This window comes from Tripterygium wilfordii, chromosome 10 (assembly GCF_013401445.1).
Source record: "Tripterygium wilfordii isolate XIE 37 chromosome 10, ASM1340144v1, whole genome shotgun sequence".
Classification (NCBI taxonomy): domain Eukaryota; kingdom Viridiplantae; phylum Streptophyta; class Magnoliopsida; order Celastrales; family Celastraceae; genus Tripterygium; species Tripterygium wilfordii.
The window spans coordinates 8,420,307-8,431,473 of NC_052241.1; positions in this window are offsets into that span (position 1 = coordinate 8,420,307).

The following is an 11,167-nucleotide window of genomic DNA, read 5'->3' on the forward strand; positions in this document are numbered from 1 at the left end:
GGCACTATAATTCTATAAACAATCCACACAAAGTTACAACTATAGCCGTGTTGTCACACTTCCCTAAGCATCCCCTTTATTAGAGTTCAAGGGTTCATTTGACAGACAATTTTAAAGTTATCATATACATAATATGATTACTGAATAAGTAAATGATTTTGATGCTGCCACACTAGCTCGTAGATTAGCTCCATGATTACCATTTGGATTTATGATAAAGATTAGATTAAATAAAAATCAAGTTTTACATACATACACACACAAATAACATTTATTTATTATTGTTTTAAATAAAATAAAATCCTATTAAATTTATCTTAGCTGTCGTTCACACTTAACGACTACATTCCTACTAAGAGGTGTTAGTGGAATTTGCTTTAAAAATATATGAGAATTAATTTTGTACAGATTATTATTGTGAGTTTATTGAAAAGTTATTGTTAGTAATTAATATTAACGAACTCAGAAAAGTTATATATGATTTCTCATTATCGTTGTTTCGAATTAGCTTTGTGACACGACGCTTGGGATCTATGCGATTGAGGTCCCTCTTTTGCCTTTTGTTCTGTATTCTAGCAGAGGATTGATGGGTGCATGTTGCTGATAAGAGATGAAGCAACTGGAGTCAACGGTACCGGAAGAGATGTCATCGGCGAAGGGGGTTGCAAAGCAGGTTGAGGGGCTGAGTCGATAAACTGAAGTCGGGGGAGTTGATAATGCTTGATATGGTTCTGTTGGACTGTTAGGTCAGTGATGATTGAAGATGACATTACCAAGAGGCTTATGTAGACGAGGGTTTATAGAATTATTGTGTTTGCCAGAGTAATGGTGAAGATTGAACAACCAATTGCTCATTTAGATTAGGATTTATAGAACTTATTTTTTGGGCGTGATATTTTCTTTGTGATCCCTATTGTATGCTATTTTATATTTCACTGAATTTTCTTTGGTATGCCTTGCTTTCTATTCATTATTGGTCTCACTTATTGATTTTTCTCAAATTCCTCAGTATATGTTAGTTGATTTATATGAGATTTACCATAGACCACGCAAAGCGCGGATTTCGCACCTAGTTATATATAATGTCTGAAATGTTTGAAATTGTTTGGTTCAATTTATGTTGTTAACATCTATGATGTTTAAAATATTGTGGCAATTAAATATTTACCAATTCTTTTACAATTCAAATAATTGTTCCACAGTTTAAATTCTTACATATTTACATTACAAAATATAATACATATTTAAAACAAAATAATTTCTTATTTAATGATTTTTTTTACAACTGTCAATTTTTTTTAAATTACACCTGTCAATTTTACTTATTTATTTAATGATTTACTACGCTTTGTCAAATTATCACCTATCAAATAGATATGAGATACACGTGGAGTACATATATGAAAATGAAAAGGTGAGGATAGTTTGGTAAACCGAGCCACCAATGAGAGATGGCTCGATTGGTAATCGATTGAGTTAGACATAGTGTGCCCAAAGTTCGATTCCAATGAGAAACATATTTATCAGTGGTATTTAAAAAAAATAGTCCCAAAAATTATTCAAATAGATAGCATTTCATAATGCTACTAAAATGGTCCTAAAATATTACCTATATAGAATGGTCCTAGAGAGAATAGCATTTACTTAAACCAGTTAGATAGACTGATTAATTAAATATTTATTATTTATAGTTAATTTTAGTTATTAAAGTTGCTTGCTTTGTCAAATTAATTGAAATTAGTCAGGGTTAAATTGATATTCTGACCTATTTTTTGTCATCTTGGGAGTCAAGAAAACGATTGATGTGTCATTTGATTTTTTTTTTTGAAAAGATCATGCAGAATCCAATGATTTTCTCTCTCTTTATCACATTATTTTGGCGAATCACTAAGTTTTTGTCAAATTTATTCTTTTTTTTTAGTAGTAAATTTATGTACATGTGAGTCTAGCAAATCGAATTTAGACCTAAATCAAATGTACAAATTAAAAAGGCGAAGTTATCAAAAAAAACCTACATTGATCATTGTCTTTTACCATCCACACATTCCAACGCGTGATGTGTAAGAACAAGTTTTGGTCGTCAGATCTCGTGTGGAAGGTTGGCTCGTTTCTGCATCTGGTTGTTGTTTCTGTTGTCGTTCTGCTATTATTGACCTAATGGGCCCAGGTGCCGTCCGGACACCTTTTGGTGCCATCCAAACAGTTAGGAGATAGGCAATTGGAGTTTTTTGAACCGTCCAGACAGCTACTCGAGCTGTTTGGACACTTGATAGAATTCTACAATTTGCCCCCCAACTTTAAATAGAATTTTAGGGCTTCTTGGTTTGTAACTTGGTTTGAGTGCGCCGTCTAGAGAGAGAAATAGAGAGAGAGCACTTACAAAGGGAAAACACTTGAGAGAGAGTCGGGATCCAAGAGATAGGTGAGAAAGGGGCTCTTGGGGTTCCGATTGTCTTGTGGGTAAGTAAGTTTATTTTATTTGTTGTAATGTTAACACATGTGAGTGACTCTGTCCGTTTAGTGGTGTCACAAGTAGGTGTCGTACACTAGAATCAACGGGATTGTGGTTATTTATAGACGGTTTGTGCATTTTTGAAATTTGAATTGTAAACACCTATCTTCATTCTCAACAATCTATGCATTGTCACCAAACGCTCATAAATTGACACCATACTATCGATTTTGATACATAATGTACCGGGATCATTGAATAATTTCTTCATACACATATCTCGTCATTTTCAGTTTTTTTTTTTTAAATATTATTTAGTGGAATCTAAAATTTAGCTAGACAAGCTTTGTCCAGCAACAGTTGTTGTTATCCTCACGTGTGGGAAACATGGGAATCTGCCATTTGGTATAGGAGCGAATAAATAGTGATAGTGGTCGACTAAGATTCTCCAAAACATGAACTAATTAGTTCCAGTCAAATTCAGTGTCATTATTGCTATTTTTTTTTCCCACATAAATCTAGGGGCGATGGCTACATTTTTCTCAAATGTAACAATCATCATGACCTAAGATTACAATTTGAAAAATCATATTCATGCATGTCTTAAATTATATGGTCGTCAACTGGTCACATAGTAAAGGCATTCAAATGTACTGTTAATTTGTAGGTTACAACTTACAACTATACACTATTGTTGGTCCTTTTAGTTCCTTTTGTTTTGGTTTTGATTTGTCAACTAATTAAACTAACACCCGGTCACAATCTTAACGGGGTATTTGATCGGTGTTTTGAGGGGAGAATGAGGGTGTAATTAGTATACTCTTTTGTTTGGTTGAGTTTTGGAGGGTGAAATTCCAAACTTATTTCACCCTCTATTCTCCCTTGCAGAGAATGACATTTCTAATTTATAAAAGACTCTTATAGACTTATACACTTGTTATATAATATTCTTTTATTTTATAAAAAAAATGATAATATAGAAATCGTACTATTAATCAGGGCCGACCCTACTCCAAAGTAGCTAAAGCAAGCGCTTTGGCCACCAGGCCGGCCCAAGATCCAAAGGGCACAATATTATTTTATAAAAATGATATATATGTTTTAGCAGTCATCTTCCCAAAAAAAGAGAACAAGTACTGAACAACCAATTAATTGCACACACTTTACAAACAAAAAGGTTTTAGTTCTCTCCCAAAGAGTAAATCAATAATAATTAGATATAGATCTCTTCAAATAAATAATAAATAGATTTAAACTTATTTTTTAATAATATAAAAATGCATATAATTTCTGGGTGCACCATCTGTCAACATCTCTTTCGGTTTCAAATTAGAATTTACAATTTCGTTTATCACTCATACATTATTCTATATTTTTATATACATTAAATTTTGCCACGGACCACTGTGTCGATCGATTTTTATTATTTTTACCATAGGACACCATTATACGTGCCGCTTTGGACACCATATTGGTTAGGGCCGACCCTGCTATTAATATGCTCATCTCGCACTCATTTCACACTCCCTTCATACTCATATCATCCTCATCTCATGTTTATCTCACATAATTATGAACCAAATGCCGTATAAGTTCTTTTAACTCTTGGAGTGCACTAGAATATGCAATTATCAAAAGATAGAGACAGTTCCAAATGCAACGGTGATGATTGAGTGAGAGCAACAGAAAATAAAACAGTGTAAAGTTGGGAAACAAAACGTGAAGTAGATGTCATGTCAAAAATTAAAAAAATAAAAAAAGTGCAGGGCTTTCATTTCATGGGGTCCTCACTCTCTCGACCTTAGTTCAACTGCTAAATGATGGTTTGTCCTCTTAGAATATATTAGACGGAGGAGCTTATAATCCGCTTAGTAGTTGCAACTCAGATGTGGCGCACCAAAGGTGCCAGTCTTGTCACTTTGACTGGTTGATCGCCACCGTCTTCTTGATGGTAATCGTATATATCGCACTCCCAAACGAACCCTATAGCGTATTAGCGTTGCCGAGTTGACATCTTCATGATATTTATTTGATCTCATATTATGCTAAGATTAGTAGTAGTATGTACCAATGCTTAACTTAATTTTTTGTGGTTAAGATTAATTTGATGTGAAATAATGATTATTCATTTGGATTATCTATCCTAATTGCTTTTGTGGACTTATAATTGACGTCTACACATGAAAATAAACACTCCCGAGTACGCCCTTAGATTACTAAGCTACTATCATCTCTCATTCCTCCGATTGTTTTAAGGAGCAATGTAATTTGATTTGATTTGTCTATTCAACTTTAGGAAAGTGAATCAATGATTAATTGCAATGAGATCTTGGTTATATATCAACATAAAAGGTAATATACATAAATAAAATGCCATTTTAAATATTTTGATATTTTACCCATGATCCTAGATGAGAGGAATGAATATTAGGGGTCTAAACAATTGATTTTTTTGGTTTTTTTATATGAATTTAATCGACCGATTAGTTGATTATTTCAATTATCAATCGGTTGTTTTAAAGAAATATGTAATTTTTAAAACTAACCAATCGATCAATTCGATTATGTGAATAATTTTGTATCGCTGTAATGAATCTGGATAATCGGGAGATTCAAATTCAACTGGTCATATCTAGTTTCCATGACTCAACATAACATTTAGTAGGAACAAAAAGGCACACAATTATACATTTTCATAAAGAAAATTAAGTGTGTGTGCAATTTAACAAAATTTTTAGTAGGTACTTGAATTGGTTTTCTATCTCCTCACCCATTAAGTTGGCTGAAGGTTTTTTTTCAACGAGAAGGATCATTGGATTTATCAAGAACTCAACTTGCCAATTTGGTGGGTACTAGAATGAATTTTCTCCATAATTATATAAATGGTAGTATATGTGTATCTCCATTAATTATTCAATGTCATGTCCTCATACATACATACATACTATCTATATATATATGTCTCATGCTGTCCAGCTCGACCTCATTTTTCCCTCTCATTTGCACCTTGGCATATGCATGTACCAACATCAGTGATCTGTTCCTGGCTAGGAGGCTTGCTTACGTGGATGAGTCCTTTTGTGGGTGGCTACCTTACAATTAAGTTACAAGAAACAGTGTTTTGGGCGTCCCTTATGCGTAGCGGTGTTCTCCAATCCCACTCAATTCTGTTTATATTGATTCTCAATTAGTTGGATTTTATCAAACTAGCATCTTCAAATCCGAAAGGATGACCTCTGAAGAGAATAAGGATCGCATTCCTTGCTGTGAGATGCATTCTCACTTTGTTTTTCTTTTTGACTTTGGGTTAGATTTAGAATTCAGATTTGTATTAGATTTTTTTATGGTTTTGTTTTTGTGTTTTAATTTTACTTTTAGGGTTCGTTTGGTATGGGGGTAAGAATTACCCTTGTAACCATTATACCCCATTATCCCTGTACCAAACGCACCCTTAGCAATAAAACTTCTTTCACATAAAAAAAATGCTTATCCTCTATTTCATATACCAACCAAATATACATATATATATATATATATATATATATATATATATATATATTATTTGCTTCCAAACACGTTTTTATGCCTCAAAATTCTCCAAACGATTACTCAACTTTGTGTTTGCGGGAAGAAGACCCCCACACACCTTTGGATACTCAAAGAGCACACTTGGATATGCATATACTCTCTGGCTTTTCTTCATTTCATTGATTGCATCCATCAACTATATATCTCCTCTTCTTGTTCACATATATACGTGTGTGTGTGTGAATATATATATATATATTATTGTCCCATGCGCCGCTACTGAATGATGAGTTATGGGACCCTTCTAGGGATCTTACAAATCTATCTTATTAGTACTATTATTCTAGTTTAGGATAATGAAGCCTTCATATATAATCATTAAGAATGGTATCTCCAATATCTTATCTCAATCCAATTCATGTGGTTTTTAGGACAACTTTGTGCCGCCCATGTTTGTTGTTAGTCAAAAATAATCTCAATACATACATTGAGATCGATTTGAGGCTATTTAGAAAGTGTATGTTGTGATGGAAATATAATATGTTTATATAATTTTAGGTCGAAGTAATTCCGGTGGATTAAGACTTAATTGCCTCAATAAAGCTCCTCGTCCCCAATAATTTATATCTGAGCCACTAGATAGAGTGGTCAAGATAGTGTGCATTACATTGATAACGATAGTTCGAATCCCCCTGTGTCGTTCAAAAAAATGGACCTACTTTTCTTTAATAGATTTTGTAATGATTTTGACAATTGAAGGAATGATTGCTATTGGCTGCTGCCTCAAAAGAAGTAGGTGGTTGGGATAACCACCACCACCATATATATATATATATATTGTGATGATGATTCAATGCATTGAGGCAGGTTTTTTTTCAATGCAAAGGAGAAAAGAAGAACATAAGTAATTTACTCTTCAAGTGACTAATTTAGATTGTTAATTCATAAATTATTAATTAGAGTCTAGGAGATCACCAAAAGAGGAGTCGTCTACTTGCTTTGAATTGATGATGACTTAAAGTTGGGTTTTGATTCTGGATTAAGTCAAAGATTACAGAATAAAGCAAAGACGTGTCATCACCTCTCGCATGCGCTAATCAGATTAAAAGTTAAATAGATTTTTAGTGAGGAAGCTTCTTATAGATATGCAAGCATTTCATAGGTTAATTGATTAGTAGATTAGTCTTTTTTTTTTAATTTTATATTTAAATATATGAACTTTTTGTCCTTTCTAAACTTTAACTACGTGGATTATTGTATTAATATATTGTTCTATTTGGTCATTCACAATTTCAATGGTTCCAATTGCTGAGGTGTATGGTCGAGAATTAAAGTGTATGTGATGGGCTTCACATGCACTTTAAATACTATCTATGCACCTTAACAACTGAGATTACTGGGATACCAGGTGATGGGACGTCTAGCACAGCTGCTATTATATATATACAATTTATTATCCATATATATATATATATATAGTCTCATTGTGATGCCCTGTTCCCGAGTAAGGTCGATCAGTTCCTGAATACCGCATCGGTTAAGAATGTGGAGGAAGTGCAGTATATAACGTGCATGGCTCCTCTAATAACTGTCAACCTTTTTGGGGGACATCAAAGATAACCGGTAGTTCCACGTGTTTCTGCGGAGCGCCCCTGTGCGCGAGTGGGCGTGGACCATAGCGGTTGGGGGTTGATAAGTGTTATGTGCTGGACCGTTACAGATGGTATCAGAGCCCATCATTACGAGACTAGGTGGGTTCCTTCACTGGGACGTGAAGCCCTTAAGGTGGGTGGAATGTGATGCCCTGTTCCCGAGTGAGGGAGGTCAGTTCCTGAACACCATATCGGTTAAGAATGTGCAGGAAGTGCAGTATATAACGTGCATAACTTCTCTAATAACTATCAACCCTTTTGGGGACACCAAAGACAACCGATGGTTCCACGTGTTCCTGCGGAGCGTCCCTATGCACGAGTGGGCGTGAGCCATAGCGGTTGGGGGTTGATAAGTGTTATGGGCCGGGCCGTTACACTCATATTGATTAAGAAAATGTTCCTTTCAAAAAAAGAAAAAGAAAAAGTTGAGAGATTAATATATATGGATATATGAGTGTGGAAAATGTATGTTAATCCTTCCACGTACATAAATATTTGGTATAAAATGGAGAAAGATACCAAAAACCTAATATAGTAAGTGATGTAGGGGCAGCGTAGTGGAAAGAATATCTATTTGGACCTGTTGATTCGACACAAGAATACCAGGAATAAATCTACTTAAATTTGTTGATTCGACATATGAATACCATATTTAAGACTTCAAGACTTTGTTGATTCTAATTAATACCATAGAATTGAAAATAAAAGGCGGCTTGCTTCTATAATTTTTATTCAACTCAAAATTGAAATCTCTCAATGAGAGTTATAACCTTAAATAATAAATGTAACGAAACCCTAGTCAAACCCTAAATATTTTTAACGGAAAACAACTATTTAAAAGTAAATAAATAAAATTACTCGTAATAAAAGGGATGCTCGACTCCTAAAAAATAACACTAATTGATTCACAAATAATAAATTTCCTAAAATACGAAAATGAAACATTTCAATCTACATTAGTAAGGGTAAAAAAATATGAAGTAGACATTTGTGAAAAACATATATGCAAGTATTGTCAAATGCTGTGAGAAAGGAGCTTTTCAAAAGCATTAAGACATTTCTTCCACGTTTATCCTCATGTATACTCTAAAATCTAAATGCATGATGCCCTTCTATGAAATTTGATTAAAAAAAATCTAAAAACTTAAAATCTGATAGTAATTTTGAGTGGACTACATTAAGCCCAGTGCTATGCAATAGTCAGTCATATGTGTATTCAAAAAAATTTCTGTGCTGCAACTTAGAGAGTTGAGTCATGATTAGTGATATTCACAGTGGTTTTGCATGCATAGATAAGTTTATGTATTATTATGATGTTTGCCGGGTACTTTTTTTTGCATGCATAGATAAGTTCTAAACATGCTTCAAAGAACTAACTTTAATTAGAGAATAAACAAAAAGAATGCAAATTATATATATATATATATATATATATATATATTGGTGAAGATAAGGGAACTTCCTTTTGTTATCGATAGATATTTTTGGCTTTATACATTAATCTCCACGTTTTTTTTTATATATATATAAAAAAAATGGCACTCGTTTTGTTCGATCCCTTTGTTTTTTTTCATGTGAAAATGACATATTAGAGTTTATGAGTTAGTAATTAGTGTTTAGGGTTTAGAGTTGAGGGTTTATGACTTAATTTAGTATTTAGGGTTTAGAATTTAGTATTTATAAATTTTTCTCCCAAAATCTATAATATTCTAACATTATGAATATCAAAATACTCAACCATATATTTTAATTCATGATTTAACATAATTTTACGGTAGAATTACAGCCCGGAATTGGAATCCCCCATCCCATATGTGATTATCCTAGATGATGTGTAGTCGATTGGCACATTATGTCAATGTCATTCATGAGCTGCTATTGATATTGTGGCGCATAATGCGTTCACACTAAGTAAGATTCTCCGAGCATGTAGGCTTTTTTTCCTTCCTCTTTATATATAAAAAGATGGTATATATTGGTACTTGACAAGAGACCACTCTTGTGTTTCATGATTAACATAAGGAACAATTGCGATTGTATCCAACCAACCATTTGGTTTGGGGTGATAAATTAATTGGATTTGTCTTATACCATCTATTCCAATTTAGAACTCCACTCTTCTCATATTGAAGTTAATATTTTAAGGTTTAGTATTTAGCGTTGGCTTGGTTCATCTTTTTTTCTTTGCCCTAACATTTATATATAAATTAGTCGAGAATTCGCGCAATGCGCAGGAAGTGCCAACAAAAATATGAATTCTAAGTTTTAACAACTATTATATGGTGGAAAATGGAGGCTCTACTGGTATTATTATTATATATATCGGTAGCAAACACACATTCATTTATCTGTAATATGGCACAAAAGCTACAAACGCTTTGTTCAGACACTCAAGTGTGTGGTATCTCATAGAGGCCTCGAGTACGAGCCTCCCCCATTTACTAAAAAAATTAATTTTTTAATTAATTGAAATTTGTTTATCAATCTAGTTGAGTTTGAATTCACTTTAATTGGGTGCCATTTACTCTGCTTTTAGCAATAAAAGCTCAGGCAAGTTCGGCCCACTGGACCATTTCAGCCCATTTATACTACTGTATGGGCCTATGGCAAATTATTGAGGGACTCTCATCCTTTTGGGCCTTTTAAATGCCAACCTTGATGAAGCCCACTTTGTTGCTTTGAAAAATCAGAACACTCGGGGTTGGATCTTTGTCTGATACAGGCGCCGGAAGAAAGCCAAGTGAAGCAGCAACAAACGCCGGGGTTTCTTCTAAATTCAGTGAGGCTCGGATTATATTCAGTTAGAACTGGCCCAAAACTTTTGAGGCTTATAAAGCCCAAAGCTCGGCAACGACAGTGGACAGACAGACAAGATGAGAGGGAGGTGGGACCTAGCTCCATATAATATTAGTTGGATCGGATAGATAATGCAGTCTGGACATAACTAAAGCAAGCATGCATGTTGTGTTCCAGTCTGGACATGAACATGATTGATTACTTACTACTAAACAAAAAAGGCTAATCATATAAAACCTAAAACTAATCTTAACTTAAAAGATTAATGCTTCCTGCTCCCATATGTGCAGTGCATGTCACAATTCTTACAGCGAAAAATCACTGGCACATGATGCGGACGCGGCCCCACCAACTCTTCTATTAATAAACTTTACTTAGATATCCGTCTACGGCAAGTTAATGTTACTGTTTTTTTTTTTTTTTTAAATTTAATCATAATAAACTGTAATACTTAGATGTGTTTAGTTTGTTTGTTTTCTGTGTTTTTTTATTTGCTGTTGCTCTTTTCTATTTTGTAGTTTTCTTTTGTCAAGATTACAATCTTACATCGCTCGGAGGAGAACTTCAAGTGATGTGGTTTATAAGTGAAGGGCCACACTCTCACACACATCCAAAATCTTTTTCTTAGGCTTAAGTAAAATTAAGTGAAGCGATCCACGAAAAATAAAATAGTGTGGGTCCAATGTATCCGCCAAAACTTAAACAGACAACATTGATTTTTATTGAGATGGGGTTGATT